This window comes from Saccostrea echinata, unplaced genomic scaffold, assembly GCF_033153115.1.
Source record: "Saccostrea echinata isolate AGI-Se365-2 ecotype Australia unplaced genomic scaffold, CSIRO_AGI_Sech_v1 ptg000058l, whole genome shotgun sequence".
Classification (NCBI taxonomy): domain Eukaryota; kingdom Metazoa; phylum Mollusca; class Bivalvia; order Ostreida; family Ostreidae; genus Saccostrea; species Saccostrea echinata.
In genome coordinates this window covers 7552445-7569700 of record NW_026889807.1, presented here as the reverse complement: position 1 = coordinate 7569700, position 17256 = coordinate 7552445, and positions in this window count along the sequence as shown.

Here is a 17256-nt window from a genome sequence, read left to right as displayed (position 1 = left end):
CGCCCGGTCACAAACACGAGTTATCTAACTTTGCAAAAAATGGCATTTACTGGAATAGCTATTGTTTTCATCAGAATGCATGGTCTGGAGATAAACAAGATAAAGTTACAAATCTATAGAAGCAAGGATTAATTGCGGCCGGCACTGAAAATTCCGGAAAAATTCTCAAATAACAGTAGAATAACAAAGATAGTATAAATTTACTTTATGTTGCACATAAATACAATTATGAAATTATTTAAGGCAAAGCACCAATTTGAGGGGGTGAGAACTATCCAAGATTTTGTGTGTGTGTGTGTGTGTGTTAAATCATTAAAATTTTGATCTCAAAATCAATAGGGGTCTTTTAAGGTCATAAAATATTTCACATAAAATTTCATTACAAAAGCTGATTCCAGTGGATTTTCTTATTACCTACCTGGAAAGTTTCTTCAATAATGGGCAAAACTCTTAAGGCAAAAATAATGGAATCGGAATTTCCTGGAAATATGTACATCTAGATACACTGTGTACTAAATATCTGCGAAGTTTAACCAAATTCTGTGCAGCGGTTTAAGAGGAGTTGCACTTACAAACTATTTATCTCTATAATCAAGATATGGCCAAAAAATCTAAGTTAAAAAGTGCCGAAAATCCCAGAAAAATAAAGGAATCGGAATTTCCTGGTAATATGCACATTTACACACTGTGTACTAAATATCTGCAAAGTTTGACGAAATGCTGTGCAGCGGTTATGAGGAGTTGCGCTGACAAACTGTTCATCTCTTTATTCAAGATATGGCCAAAAATCTAAGTTGAAAAGTGCCGAAATTCCCAGAAAAAAAAATAAAGGAATCGGAATTTCCTGGTAATATGCACATCTACACATTGTGTCCTAAATATGTGCAAAGTTTAACGGAATTCTTTGCAGCGGTTTATGAGGAGTTGCGCTGACAAAAAAAAAAAAGAAAAAAAGAAAAAAGGACTGACTGACTGACACACTGACTGACGGACGGGTCAAAAACATTATACCTCACGCAACTTGTTGCGTGGGGTATAATAAAAAAATGATAAAAACCGAGTATTTGTATTTTTAACAGACTTGACGTATACGATAGAAATGCCTACTTTGGAAGAGTTGAGAAGCTTGACCCAGATATTTACATGACCGTACCTAACTACGATACATACTCGGACGTCAGTTCAGATTCCCCATTCTGTGGTTTGACTATGGAAACTGTTCAAACTTATTTCGAACTATTTGAAAAGAAGTTTGACAATCATTTTATTCAATAGTACAATGATAATTTCTGTTGTGGTACCGTATCTCCATTGATATTAACCCCCTCACATTCATCAAAGGCAAGTCCCGTGCCGAAATGAGAAAAGGTGTGTCGTACCCAGTTGATCTCAAAATAATTTAGGAAGGGTCAATATTGGAAGCTCAGTGTGGGTGTGCTGCAGGCAGGGTCATCTATGGGGCGGTTATGTTTGCAAAACAGAAGTTCATCAAGACAAAAGCAACTTGCACGCAGCGTTTACAAACCTTTCGCAAAAAAAAGTTTAAAGGTAGCCAAATGAAATCAACAGATCTTCATCTGCCTGGTGCTGATAAATTCACAACTGTCAACTTTGACCCCAGAACAGAAAAATATCAAAATAACCCAGCATATCCTCATCACTTCCAAAATGTATGGCTCAATTTCCCTGGAATTTCGAAAGTCCCAATATTCCAAACATTTACCCCTGCCAATATGATGGCAGTGGCACATGACCATGACTACCTAAAACTGACACCCGAAGATCATTTCCTTCAAACATCTTTCATTTCTAATATATCCAACTCTCAAATTGAGAAGATCAAACTTCAAAAATTTAACAAAAATATAAAATCAATGCCACTGAACACGGCCACAGACATGAATCAGTTGCCATAAAGAAGTTTAAAAACGATCACCATAAAGATGTGCAGGCAAGTGCCCTTATTATTTGTAAAGATTATCCACTTCTAGCTGCATCACCAGACGGAATCATTAATGAGGAGGAACTAGTACAGAGAAATGTCCATATGTTTCTAGAAACAAAAAAATTTCACCGACTACAGTGCCATATTTGAAAATAAACCAGGAAGTGAAATATTTTCTTGATAAAAATCATGATTATTTTTATCAAATACAAGGACAACTTCTTTGTACTGGTGCAAAACCTTGTATTCTGATTGTTTGCTTAGCAAATAATTTAACTGTGAATCACGTTGGGTATATTCAAAACAAACGGGATGATACATTCATTCATGAAATGCTAAACAAATTGGAAAAGTTTTACACCAATTTCTTCAAGGATGCAGTACTTGAAAAATATCACTATAAGTCCTACAACGACAATGAGTGAAAGTATGAGATGACATCGAATTTCCTGGGAAAAAAAATTAGGTACATGGAGAAAAATTCAATAAACATTCCATACACTCTTCTGATCTTGTGAAATAGTCGAATCTCATACGTACTTGTCTGTTTACATGACTAAAAGTTTAAGAGACATGATTATTCAAAATTTGAAGATATTTGTATCCTTAACAGTAATAGCATAAGGGTTTTACAATAGTTAAGTGGAATTTTAATTGAACTTAATTGCATGTAAAATGCACTTGATTTACATAAAACAATCAAGCATCCGCTGGAATAATTCCAGTGCGAAAATTGCACAACATGTAACAAACAAATACTATATCTGATGATAAACATGCCTCAGTACTTTTAAGAGGATGTGTTAGAATTTGATACGTTTTTCCTAAGCCAATAATCCTTTCGATATGAACCTTTTTCCTCGAAACTTTTCTGTCACGCAAAACTGTTTTACCTAACATTCTATTTCTGTTTAAAAAAAAAAGTAGGAATATTTATTGTAATATCTTTTGTAGTAAATATATCTTGTACATTAAAACCTCTGGCAGCCATTAAACTATCACCTTGATCACAAAGATTTTTCAAACTACTTCTTTCTACGATTTGTCTATCACTGGTTGAACCACTATATGCTGGACTAATAAAGCTTATGAAACCCCCTGGTTTACAACCTATCAGTGCTTTCATTGTGTTTCTGTTTTTATAGGTTGAAAATGTGGCTTGTTGTGCTCTTGGTGAACTAGGTTTTTTAATGGGAAACTCAGTTGCATCTAAAATTGCTCTAGTTTTGGAAATTTAGCTTTAAAATCTGAAGGTGAAAAATATCTGACAAGGGATTGAGGCGGCCATATGGACACCTCTTGCCATTGCTTTGACATAAATATAATCCAAGTATTAACAATATTTTTACAGTGCTCTCTGATACGTTGAAAAATCTAGAAAGTTCAAAGTTTGTAGTGTACCTTCTTAATTTCATTAGAGTCATAAAAAATTGATCTGGAATTGACTCTCCTTGGACTCAACAAAAATCTAATTAACACAATATGCAGCAGCTCCAAGTGAATGAAGTGCATACAAAAATTTACTACATGTTTCTAGACCTGTATAAAAGTGAATGGCAGCATCAACTTTTTCAAAATGATCTACAGAAAATATTGGTTGTGATTGTGTTTGTGTCTGCATTTCTCTAAATTCTGGACTATATGATTCAATGTTAGTCATATTGCTTGTGGACTCATCAGCTGACAGAATCTCCTCAACAAAGTCTATATTTGAATCATTTATGCTGTCCTCTAGGTCATCATGGCACGCTTCTTCAAATTTTCTTTTTTTCTGTACCCGGCCTTCTGCTCGAGAAGATCTCGAAGTTGATGCCGTCGATGACTTTGTCCAGCAGAAAATATTGGGGACTGAAGAGCTCTTTAGTCTTCCAGATAATGGTTTCTGTCCTCTTGATAAGCAATGTAGTGTACACAGATTCATACTGACAATGTTATATTTATTCGTATTCTTATATTTGTGCTTCGATGAAAATTTTCACTGCCAGTTAAAGAACGTGAAAATAAAAATTAGGTTGTATAAAAACACAATTCGGCTTTAGACACAGCTGACACAGTTTGCAAGAAATGTGTACTTTTTATTTGCAACAACAATCGATAATGATTAAAACAATTTTGATTCACAATACATTGTATTGTCTCTGTCAAGTAATCGTCAGGTTTAAAATGTCGTTTGCATACAACGGCAGACTTTGAAGGCTCCCACAACTTTCTCGTGTGTTCGTCCAAGCGTTTAATTGCAACAATCTACTTGTCTCTCCTTGATTTTTCGGTCGGGAACTGATGTCCTCCTCTTTCATGATATCCGGGTACACAGCAGCAACTACTGGGCATTGTTTTAATTGTTCTAATTCAACTTATTACTTGCTTATGTATTCTTATTGTTATTGTTTCACGTGTGTTTACTATGAAGCGGAAGTATCACAAGGATCGGGACCGTAGCGCCACTACATTAGGAACGACAACTCACTACTTCAAACCATTGGCCTGTCAAGGACATTATTTACAGTTAATAATTATCAAAGGTGAAAAGCAAACGGGAATAACTTCTCTCAGAAGAATTTAAATTAATAGAGCCCTGTCCAGCACCAGACCTCTTGACCAAGTGGTCCAGAATTTCAGAAATGCGGTAAAATACCCTTGCTTATTACAACTGTGTACTATGTTTGCCTAGTAGCAGAGAAGATTTTCAAAGAAATAATGCATTTTCACTACATGTATGTAATCAACAGAGACCTGCCCTAACACTAGAACCTCCTACCCAGGGACCATGAAATTCGCAAGTTTAGAAGAGGGATCTTTGGTCATCATAACTATGTACAATCATGTACTTGGTTTGTTTGCTTAATACCCAGGGAAAAAAAAGATTTTTAGAGAAATAATGTTTTCTCCCTATATAATCAGTAGAGCTCCGCCCTGACACTAGAACCCCTGACCCTGGGACCATGTAATTCACAATTTCGGAAGATGCACCCTTGCTCATCAAAACCATGCACTTGGTTTTTTTCTTTAACACCATGGAGCAGGGTATTAAAGAAAAAAGTGCATTTTCACCATATTATCAGTACGCTCCACAGAACCCCTGACCCTTGGGCCACAAATTTGGAAGAGGTACATTGCTCATTATATCCATGCACCTAATATACTAAATACTTAATAAACAGGGAGAGAGAAGGTTTTTGAAGAATTTATACATTTTCATTATATGATCATTATTGCCCCTCCCTATCTCAAGAACCCTTGACCCTGGGGCCATGAATTTCACAATTTTGGTAGAGGACTAAAATGTATATTACAACCATGGCAATAATTCAACTGTTTGATGAAGACAGTTTTTATTTTTGCATTAATAATAATAATAATTTAAAGATTGTCCCAGGGGACAGGGACCATGAAATGCACTATTTTAGCTCCCCTTTACTCATAGATGTTCTAAGCCAAAATTAGTTGAAATTGCTTCACCCTAAGGAGAGAGTGAGGCAACTGTGTGGGCTTTCCACTCCTGTATGTTAACTTTATTTTTAGATAAATAATCAAGTCCGGAAAAAGGTTCAATAAAATAGATTTTATTTACAATATGTACAATTTGATATTATGTAGTTATTGGAATTAATAACAAAATTCACAATATACACTGTATATCACATTAACTTATGTCACTCCAACAACCGGTTGCAACCCGTATGAATAATCTAAATTTCCCAATAAAAGAAATCATAAAAAACCTGGTTTTTGTACTATCAATATATTCTCCTTAATGTAATATACCGTTGGTACATGTACCTAATTTATAAATCTGTTATTAGTAAATTGTATTTCCCCATAGATCCTATGTATAAATTGACATAATAGTTATTGGAATAATAACCAGAAGTCTCTCATAAGATTGTAGCTCTACTGGTCTGTACGAATAACGAAGGAAAAGTAGCACTTGGATTTGAAACTTTGCAACATGCAGCAATAAATAGAATTATGTATCTTAATGTAATTTACTTGTGTGCCAAGTTATATTGAAATCAAAAGAAAACTGTAGGAGGAGTAGCGTTTTGAAAGTATTTCACAGAAATAAGTATTTTTAGTAATCATGGCAACACCATTTACTGAAATCAAAAACCGATACACACTATTTTGGATCGTACTGTAGTCTTTCAAGGAATTTAACAGATATTACTATTTTTAGTAACCATGGCAACACCGTTCATTGAAATCTAAACCCGATGCACTAAATTATGTATCTTAGTGTAGTCTACTTGTGTGCCAAATTATATTGAAATCAGACCAAATCTGTAGGAGGAATAGCGTTTTAAAGAAATTTCACAGAAATTTCTATTTCAAGTAACCATGGCAACATCGTTCATTGAAATCAAAAACCAATGCACTAAATTATGTATCTTAGTGTAGTCTTTTTGTGTGCCAAATTATATTGAAATCATACCAAAAATGTAGCAGGAGTAGCGTTTTAAAGTAATTTCACAGAAATTTCTATTTTAGTAACCATGGCAACACCGTTCATCGAAATCAAAAACCGATGCACTAAATTATGTATTTTAGTGTAGTCTAATTCACAGGTACTTGTGGACAGGACCCCCCCCCCCCCCCCCCCCCCGATATTCAACCCCAGGGCTTGTTGGAAATTTTTTTCACAAATTATATTTATTACACTTATTCATCATGTGTACCATAGGAAAAAATCGTGAAAACCCCAAAATAATCGTTCCACACAAAAAATACCCCACTATACATTATATATATATATCTATATATATATATATATATATATATATATATATATTGTCTTAGTTCATGCTATCGGATTGACTCTGCATCTCGTAAGAATCCCACAATTAATCCTTAAACAGCAGTCAGTGCGTTGAAAATTCCTTAAGTAAACGCAACGGAAGTACACCAAGAATGTATCACTTATTACGGTAACGTCCGAGAGAGTTTTGACCTGACATAATAATCTCTCTCGGGTGTTATCATAATACGTTATATATTCTCTATGCACTTCCGTTGCGTTTACCTAAGGAATTTTCAACGCACTGACTACAATGCTGTTTAAGGATTAATTGTGGGATTCTTACGAGATGCAGAGTCAATCCGATAGCATGAACTAAGACAAAAATATATGTAGAGACAGCGTGAACCGACATTTCAGGTTAAAATAAAATAAATACATGTTTTTAAACCCAGAAAGACCAGTTGGGGTGCAACGTAAACAAACCGGAGTGGCATACCTTTCTCTCTTATAATGTTTAGTGGGGTATTTTTTATGTGGAACGATTATTTTGAGGTTTTCACGATTTTTTCCTATGGTACACATGATGAATAATATAATTTGTGAAAAAAATTTCCAACAAGCCCTGGGGTTGAATATCGGGGGGGGGGGGGGGTCCTGTCCACAAGTACCTGTGGTCTAATTGTGCCAAGTTATATTGAAATCAGACCAAATCTGTAGGAGGAGTAGCGTTTTGAAAAATTGTTTATATACAGACGGACGGACGACGGACACCTTACTATCGCATAAGCTCTTCTGGTCTCTGACCAGTAGAGCTAAAAATCACAATATATCGCACATTTATCTCTGTCACTCCCACCACCGGTTGCAAACCGTATGAATTATCTAAAATCCCCCCCCCCCCTCCATTATAAAAACCAGATTTTTATACTATAAATACATTCTCCTTAAATAGATACTGTACACCGTTGGTAACTGATTTATAAGTCTTTTATTAATAAATTGTAATTCCCATTGATCCTCCCATAGCTCTTCCCGAAGATGGGTTTCCCACTCTACTTATGGGCCTCGCACAGAGGTATCTTAGCGCCTCTATCTCAATATTTATTAATTCAATTACAATGTACCCATCTCCTCTACATCTAAATAGAGCTCAGGCTGATTTCTGACAGCCTCCGTTCTCCTAAACGCTCCCCCTTTCTCCTCTAGCAGACGAATTTTCCACTATTTATTTAGTCTTACTGTACCCATTGGTAACCTCAATTAACCAATCGTTGAACCGAAACGACCCTACGTCACTCCCGGAATAAACAAATCAGGGAAGTTGCACGCAGTGAAGTTTTCTAATGGAAAATCGTTAATATCCACGTAAAATGGGATTCTATCTTCAAAAATATAATTAAGTCCTACTAAGAAGCTACTAAACTATTAAGTTGATATAATTGTATTTATGTGAAAACATAAAGTAATTTATAGCATCTCGATTACCTTGTCCTTTTTTTCCGGAATAACAAAAATCTTTCCATTACGGTTCTGTACTTAACCGCCAGAATAATCACGTGATATTTGTTTATTGAAGCTGTAGCCATTGTTCGAATGTGTAGAAACTTTTACCCACTTCCATCCCCCTATCTTCCACCTGTTTTTGCATTTGTACTTGGTGTCTTAAGCTGAATATATTTTTGAAATAGAATTGATAAAGTTTTGTACATTTATTCTAGTCCCATTCATTTCTACAAGCATGTTATATGTGTTTTTATGTTTGTTTGCGTTTTTTATAAGGATTAGTCCCATCTTTTTTGCCATATCTAGTCCAGTGGGCAATACATATTGTACATTTGTTATTTCTATGTCAGTATTTGTACTGTGTATATCTTAGGCACATTTATCTTTGTGAACATGTAATGAGATATATTTTACATGAGATTTACTGTCCTATTTTGTGCCTTAGATTTTATACGAGTATCATAAGTACTTTTAAGATTGGGAAACATTTTTGGCATTTTCAATAATAAATGCTCTTTTTCGACAAACTCGGTGTTATGTTATCTGTTTGGCAAAAAACAGAGCAGAGTAGACTCATGGCTAAAAAGTTACCTCTATTATATTAGAAGAGGATAGTAAAATAAACAATGACAGTGAGATGTTCAAAGATAAAACGTGGTAAATGACTGCAAACATGCTCTCGAGATTGAAACCGCGCCGAATTACAACTGAACCCGACTCCAAATCAGTAATAAATTATATGACAGCATAATCAGTGTCTATCACAATTTAATAACAAATGAATCAGGTGCAAAATATTGTTCATATTAATACGATGAAAACAATTATAGCTGGATGATAGAGTATGCGATGCGATCGAGTCATCAATTGATTTAAAAACCCAAAGTGATGACATGAATTTCGTGACAGAGATCGAAGAAGCTGAAAATTTCAAATGTTAACGCATGACGGACGAGGAACGACAGACAAAAACAGATAGCAATGGGTCACCTGAGTCACTCAGGTGACCTAAATATATAATGTATAATTCACAATATTGAGAAATGCGAAATTTTAGCAATTTACCTTGTGAATAGTTGTACATGTATTATTGTACAGTGCTGAATAATTTTTTCTTCTTTTAGAATTACTGGTAGCTTAAAATAAATATAATATAGATAAATAAATGTATCTAACTATCATCTACAAGCCTGAATACATGTATTAAATAAAGTAGTTATAAAGTACTAAATTACCAGTCAGGAATAATGCCTGTCTGCAAATGGCGGTCTGTACTTAATTACTTAAAGGGAAATACCCCCTTCTTTCGTTTTCAGTTTAGCGTTTGTACATGTAACACCTGTGTAACCAGAATCCAGATGTCTCTTCATTTTTAGTACAAGGTTTATAAATGAGGAAAAAGAGAAAGAAAAAAAAAACAAAAACTGATCTACACCTTTGATACAGATTCAATTTCTCTTATCAGTAAAATCTATTTATATCATCGCAAATTCGGCGCGGATCCAAGAATTTCCATTGCTTTTACTTTATTCTACAACTTTGCAAACAACAACACCTCTGGCTTTGGTGGAGAATTTAGGCCAACTTTAAAATAATGTTTGCTTGCCCTCTCCCGACTCAGGATGAAAAAATTGAGTCGTTAGATAGGTGAGAATTTTTATGCAAATTTCAAAATCAATGCTGAATTTTCAAAATCTATTTTCCGGAATTCATAAAAAAAATAATTGCTTCCTGGAGGTTAAAAAAAAGTTTTGAGTCGGGTCATGTTTAGCCAGTCGGTCGGGAGAGGGCAATCAAACATTTTTAAAGATGGCCTTAGGGATTCCCATTGTAAAGGTAAGTAAACGCAGTAGTTGACCCATTGTCAAATTGACTACCTGCATCATATCATGTTATTTACTTTTTAAGCCTTTATAATATTTTGCAATTGGCTTTTGCCTTTCATTTAATTTATTGATAGGATATGTAATAAGGACGTACTTATTCACAGTCATCATGGTGACAGATGGATAATTGATTCTTAATTGTAGCAAACAGGGATATAACATGAACCCACACACATGTACACACACTGGGAAAAACGTATCTTAAACTTGACATTCAATGAATATATTGATTATAAGTTTTACAGGGGTTTTCGTCCTTAGCATGTACTTATAGAAATTTTCAGATCTACAAGGGTGATACCAACTGTAGCGGTTGCAATCGAAGGTTATAAGGAACTTGTCGAGACAACAGCTGGTTGCAGAAAACTAAGAATATCATTCAAACATTTCCGTTATGTATCATTAATCTTTGAATCAAGATTTTATTAAATTCATAATACCGGTTGGCTTGTGTTGGTCAAGAAGCTGTGAGTAAAATTATTAATAAAACATTTCTTGCCTCTGTAAGTAGAACAAATATATAATTATATATATATATATATATATATATATATATATATATATATATATATATATATATATATATATATATATATATATATATATATATATATATATAATCACAGTAACACAATTTCAAACATTTTCTGTGTCATTTATGCGGCGGTACTTAGATTTCTTCAGATTTTTAAATAAAATGTACATGAATTGTTCTTTTATACTTGCTATCTTTTAGTTATAATTGTATGTGCTTAGCCCTTGTCCAGGGGATATGGATCTTGGATTTTTTTTTCATTTCTGCTAACAGAGACATAAAATATAAAACATTTATCACTATATACATGTGTATTTATTGAAATGTTAATTGGTGTTACTGGTGTATTTTAATTATCTGCCCTTATATTGTATTCCAACTCCTTATTAATATATCATGTAACTAAATGACTTTATCAACTTTCATGTTTAATACTAAAATCTGATTGGTTTAGACGCAATTAACAATCTGTAATGTTACCCTCAGCGTTAGAAACACACTTGACAACGGGTAACATTACGAAAATGTCACATGCGTTCAAATTATGCGCGTACGGTTCACCGTTGAATTCTCAAAACGTCGGTTGTGCATTTGAAAGAAGCCGATTAAACGACGTCCATAAAAAGCTTGCATCCGATGTAGCTTACTTGAAAACAACAAACGACAGACGAAACATCCTTGCGAGTGCAAACTTTAGATGATAAAGGACTTTTTGAGTAGCAAACAATAAAGGGGTTGGAAAATCTTTTCCGAAGCTCTCTTATTGAGGAAAATAGAAGCGGGGAGTTTAAAAGCTTTCTAAGCGTGAACTTAACGACGATCTCCAAATTTTTTTTTTATGACATCCGAAATCAATAAGACATTCTAATAAAATAAATATAGCACGTTTTTGAGGGTAACAGTTGAAATTGACACCCCTCGGAAAACAATTGTCAACCTCCGCTGACGCGTCGGTTGACAATGGTTTTCCTTGGGGTGTCAATTTCAACTGTTACCCTCAAAACGTGCACTTTTTATATAATGTGTGCATTATTTAATATTAAGGTCGAAGGTAGAAATCCTAAGTATAATTTAACACTTTTTGACTATATTTCTACATGTAGCAGCTTAGTTTTAATGACGTAAGCGGCGTAAGATAGCCGAATTGCCCGAAGCGACAAAGAGATGAAAACCATTAAAAATAAGTCAAAAGACTGATGAATAGAATGATCTCTTGAGCAGGGTTGTTTCATCCAAAGAGCTAGGTTCACTTTTTGGATAAAAGGCCCTGTAGATATACTAATTTACTGACTAACACCCTATATCCCATTTTCAACATCAATATAAAGTAAAGACTTAATGCTTTCATTTCCTAAAAATGTTTCCTCTGAGAGTCGATCCAGGTATTGGAGAACGGGCTGTGTAAAATTGCAATATTCTTGAATTTTGCAGAAAAAATGGTGAATTTGGGTACCTTCAGCTAAGAATTAAAATATGAGCACACCCCTCGATCCAAAAAATAAAATATGCTTTCTATCTTGGAAGGCAGTTCTTTCATTATAGGATCAGAGGTTGCGCTGTATACGAAATATTGAAAAACAGATTAAATGTTTGGCCATTTTTGAAGAAATATTCAGGATATTGGAAAATGATACAGTAATGTCAGAATGCATTGACTATCATTTTCAACAGAGATGCAGTCATTAAAGGTACAAGTGATATGTAATACACTGTCAACTAAAACTAAGCAGTTTTGATTTTTCTGAGATTCACAGAGCCAAAAAGACCCTAAGTAAACCTTATTCTTTTCTGGGACAGAAAACACAACTTGTGAGAAAAACATCATAAATTCACACACAAGAACACCCTCTTCCCTCACACACACACACACACACACACACACACACACACAAAACCGAGAGAACCTTTATGAAATCCTCGTTCAAAAGGTATTTATAGTGAAATTGTACTTACATTTTTTTTCGATACGAAAGTTCTGAAGATGAAAACGCTGTCGGATAAAATTTGATCAGATCCACCATGAAGATCTAGTGTTATATATATATATATATATATATATATATATATATATATATATATATATATATATATATATATATATATATATATCGGGAAAACATTTTAAAGATTAAAACGCAATAATTTCCTGACTACAGTGTACGTGATTGAACGTTTAATTTATAGGCCAGTCTAAGGTCAGGGTATTCTGACACCGAGATATTTTAAATTTTTTTTTTTTAGATATGCCAAGGTTAAGAGTTTTGATCAAATATGTATTTCAAATATTTCGTGTAAGAAAGAATCTAATTGCAAGCTTTTACCAGTTTGCCTGATACTTCATTATTAGATATTATATTTAAGAGTTGCCTACATGTACATGTATATATGATTTAATCTTTAAAGGTCAAATTCAAAGAAATAGATACACTTGCAAATGATATATGTTGTGAATAATAGTTAAAAAGAGGGAACCACAATATTCGTAAAATTTTTAACCTCGTTTTTTTTACTATAACATTTATCAAGAGTTATTTCCCCTTTCTGTGACGTCACAAGAGACAATCAACATCAGAAAACGATAATATCTAGTAATAAAAGTATTGTATAGTTCTCTCAATTATCATAAAAAAAATGGAAAATTTTAGCGACAGTGATGGTGATATACACCAGAGGTAAATCTTTCAGTTAAGAAAAGGTCCTACATGTTTGAGCCAAACAAGGAAAGTACACAAATTGTAAATGATTCTTCTTCTTCGACCGATTCTATTTTGTCCGAAGCAGGCGGAGGTGAAAGTGGACATGAAAATAACACAGCTGACCAGGGATCTATGGCATGTCAAACGTTGCAATATTCGATCTATTCCATTTGTGTTGTATATTTTCCATTTGTGTTATAAAATTTTCCAGTTGTATTGTAAAATTTTCTATTTGTATTCTATAATTTTTCATTTGCATTGTAAAATTTTTATTTGTATTCTATATTTTTCATTTGTATTGTAAATTTTGTATTGTATAATTCTTTATTTGTATTGTATAATTTTTATTCGTATTGTATGATTTTTATTTGTATTAAATAATTTTCCATTTGTATTGTATAATTTTCCATTTGTATTGTATGCTTTTTCCATTTGTGTTGTAAAATTATACAATGCAAATGGGAAATTATAGAATACAAATGCAAAATTATAGAATACAAATAAAAATTATACAATACAAATGAAAAATTATAGAATACAAATCAAAATTTTACATTACAAATGAAAAATTATACAATACAAATGAGAAATTATAGAATACAAATGGAAAATTAAAGAATACATACTCGTATAAACATTATACAATACAAATCGAAAATTATACAATGCAAATGGAAAATTATAAATATAAATGGAAAATTATACAATACAAATGGAAAAGATCGAATATTGAAACGTTTGACATGCCATAGAGATCATCGCAGCACCAAGCGAATACAGATAACTGGCATTCAATCCCTTTCACTAAGCACTCAATATTTCAGAAAAGTGTTTTAGGAAAATTGATTTTATTTATTGTTTCATATTCATTATGGCATCAGAACTGTCGCGGATGAAAACGTATACATGTATAATTTTTTTTTTTTTTTTTTTTTTTTTTTTTTTTTTTTTTTTTTTTTACATTTCATGGCCGTAGGAACCGGGTGCACGGCGATTTTTTCCTATATAAAGTATACTATAGAAAACAAAGCTTGTCCTATAATAGCGTATGTCTGATCACAGGAATTCGCGTACCTATCAATTTTACCGAAATTTTCAGTAAATATAAAAAATACGTAATACCTATAATAATAACACAAGGAGTGCAACGCATTCCAGGTCAACGGGGAACCCCTCTCTTAATATCGAAGCTGCCGCGCAATCAATTTTCAATCGAAAATTATAAAACACAAACCATTCTTTTCGGAAGGAACCATTCTTTATGTCTGTTAATGCACATGACTTGAAATGCACGTTTAACAACAGTAGCAGTGACATTTCTCAACGACTTTGCTCAAACATTTATTGTCCGCTACGCCATTACGTGACGTAATACGGGCGCGTCGCTTTACCCAAAAGGAACATATAATGCCTGAAATGAATAATTAAATACAATATGATACCAGAGATAAAGTTTTTACCTTGAAATACGGGTACTTGTTTGTCTATTGTGAAATTTAAATAAAATATATAAAACATTTTACATTAATAAGTTAGCAGATTTGTGGGGCATTAGGCAGAATGGGGGGGGGGGGGGATGGGTAATACACAACTTATGAATAATAAATCTAAATTTTTATGTATTGATGGAACAATAAGTGAATAATTTAGGGGGCTGACATCATCTTCATTTTTATTTTAAAATACCCCTAAAAAAAATTGCCCGTGAATCTTTATCATTGATTATTAACTTACGTATACTAAAGTACTCCTTGTTGTCTTGACCTTTTAGACATTGAACAGGTATATAAAGGGTTTGCCTGTTTTCCAATCCTTATTGAATTTTTTCAATGTAGTATATTAAAAATTAAGCATATATTCCTACTAGATTACGTTTGATGTATTAAAAAAAACTTGAAAGCGGGGGAGCCGAGGGGGGGGGGGTGTCTAATGCAAGCTAATGTGTCTTCAATTTTAACAAGGAAATCTTTGACAAGTAAAAAAAGGAAGAACGAAAAGATTATTTAACAATCGTATACTTTGGGAATTTAATATAGGTAAATGATGGAAGATGGCGTACCCATCAATTTTCACGAAATTTTCAGTAAATAAAAAACCTATTAGATACTTATTTAAAAAAAAAATACGTAACACATAATTTGTGCTAATGCTCACCTGAGCCGAAGGCTCAAGTGAACTTTTCTGATCAATGCTTGTCTGTTGTTTTAACAAGAGAAAAAAGGCCATTTTATAAGTATTTATATACGTGGGATGTATTTACTATGTTGACGTACAAGTTGTCGGGGGGTTAGATATTCAAGGTTGTTCAATCGCTGAACGTGCGCTTCCATTTTACTTTTTTTTATTGAGAGGATATATTTTTTTTTATTGAACTACATGTATATCACTCACAATTTTGTTTACATGAATGCAGCGTTACATTATCAAATAATTCATTTCATTTTACACATACATGTACAGACCCTCGCACACTTCATGCAAGAATATCAAAAAGTGCCCAAAGCATTTTTGAAATGATGTTTCAAATGTCAAAAGGAAATAATTAATTATCTTTTAGGAGATACGCACAGCTGCTTTAAACATTTCCCTGTTACGTTCAAATCATTTGTCTACTGGAAGTACATGTAATTCATTTTGATTTCTTATATGTATCATTTTGTACGTTGTATTCTTCATATTATTTACATCAGTATGTAAAATCGGAGAACTGTTGAATTTGTTTGTAGAACATTCATATCGTACATGACTTTAAATTATCTAAATTTACATATTGTTCATCTCAGGCATTTTTTATTCTTTTTGGGTAAATCAACGCACCTATTATAACGTCACGTAATGGCGTCGCGGACAACCAACGTTTGAGCGAAGTCGTTGAGAAATGTCACTGCTACTGTTAACGTTGTTAAACAGGCATTTCAAATCATATGCATTAACAGACATAAAGAATGGTTTCTGCCGAAAAGAATGGTTTGTGTTTTATAATTTTCGATTGAAAATTGATTGTGCGGCAGCCTCGATATTAAGGGAGGGGTTCCCCGTTGACCTGGAATGCGTTGCACTCCTTGTGTTAAAATTATAGGTATTACGTATTTGTTATATTTACTGAAATAATCGGTAAAATTGATAGGTACGCGAACTCCTGTGATATGATAACTTTTTTTAATGCGCAACAAGGAATTTTTGCTTGGAGCCCCCCCCCCCCCCCAATAATTCTTTTTTTGCCCCCGAGAGAAAATAAATGTTGCAGAAAAACTAATATTGTGGACAGAAAAATTGAGGAACAATCACTTGCGTACATAGTTAAAAATGAAGGTTTTATTGTAAACTGTTTGAAACAATTTGCTGTGAATATATTCTAGAAAAAGGACAATTTGAGGTAAATGAATGCATTCATGAGTATGTCAATTCTGAGGTGGATATTTTACTATATATTCTAACAAAAAATGAAATCACCAAATCTGTATAATATCCGAGGAAAATGTCTTACAGGTACAGCATGTACGAAGTATCGGGGGAGGGGGTACTCTCCTGACTTTTTCTTAGAATTAATTTCTTGCTTTTACCCTTACTTTTTTCCTAGAGGTAATTCCTTACCTTTAATTTTAAATGGAAATATTCATGAAAGGCTGGCAACAACCCCCTTCCCGTTTTGTTACATTAAGGTCAATCTCCCAAACCTCAATATATCCGATTTTTTCGTCAGAAATAGATTACATGTACTTCCCTCCCTCCTCCCCTTTTTATTTATTTTTTTTTAAAATATTTTTTATAGGTTTTTTTGAGTTTCAAACTTTGGATTTATTTTTTGGCTTGTCAAAATTTTATCAAGCATCTTTTTGACTTATCCCCTCCCCCATATTCTGTCTGCCCCCCCCCCCCCCCCCCCCCCCCCGATATTGATTCTTTCACCATGCTAAACAATTTTCTTATTGATTTGAAAGAAAAATATTTAT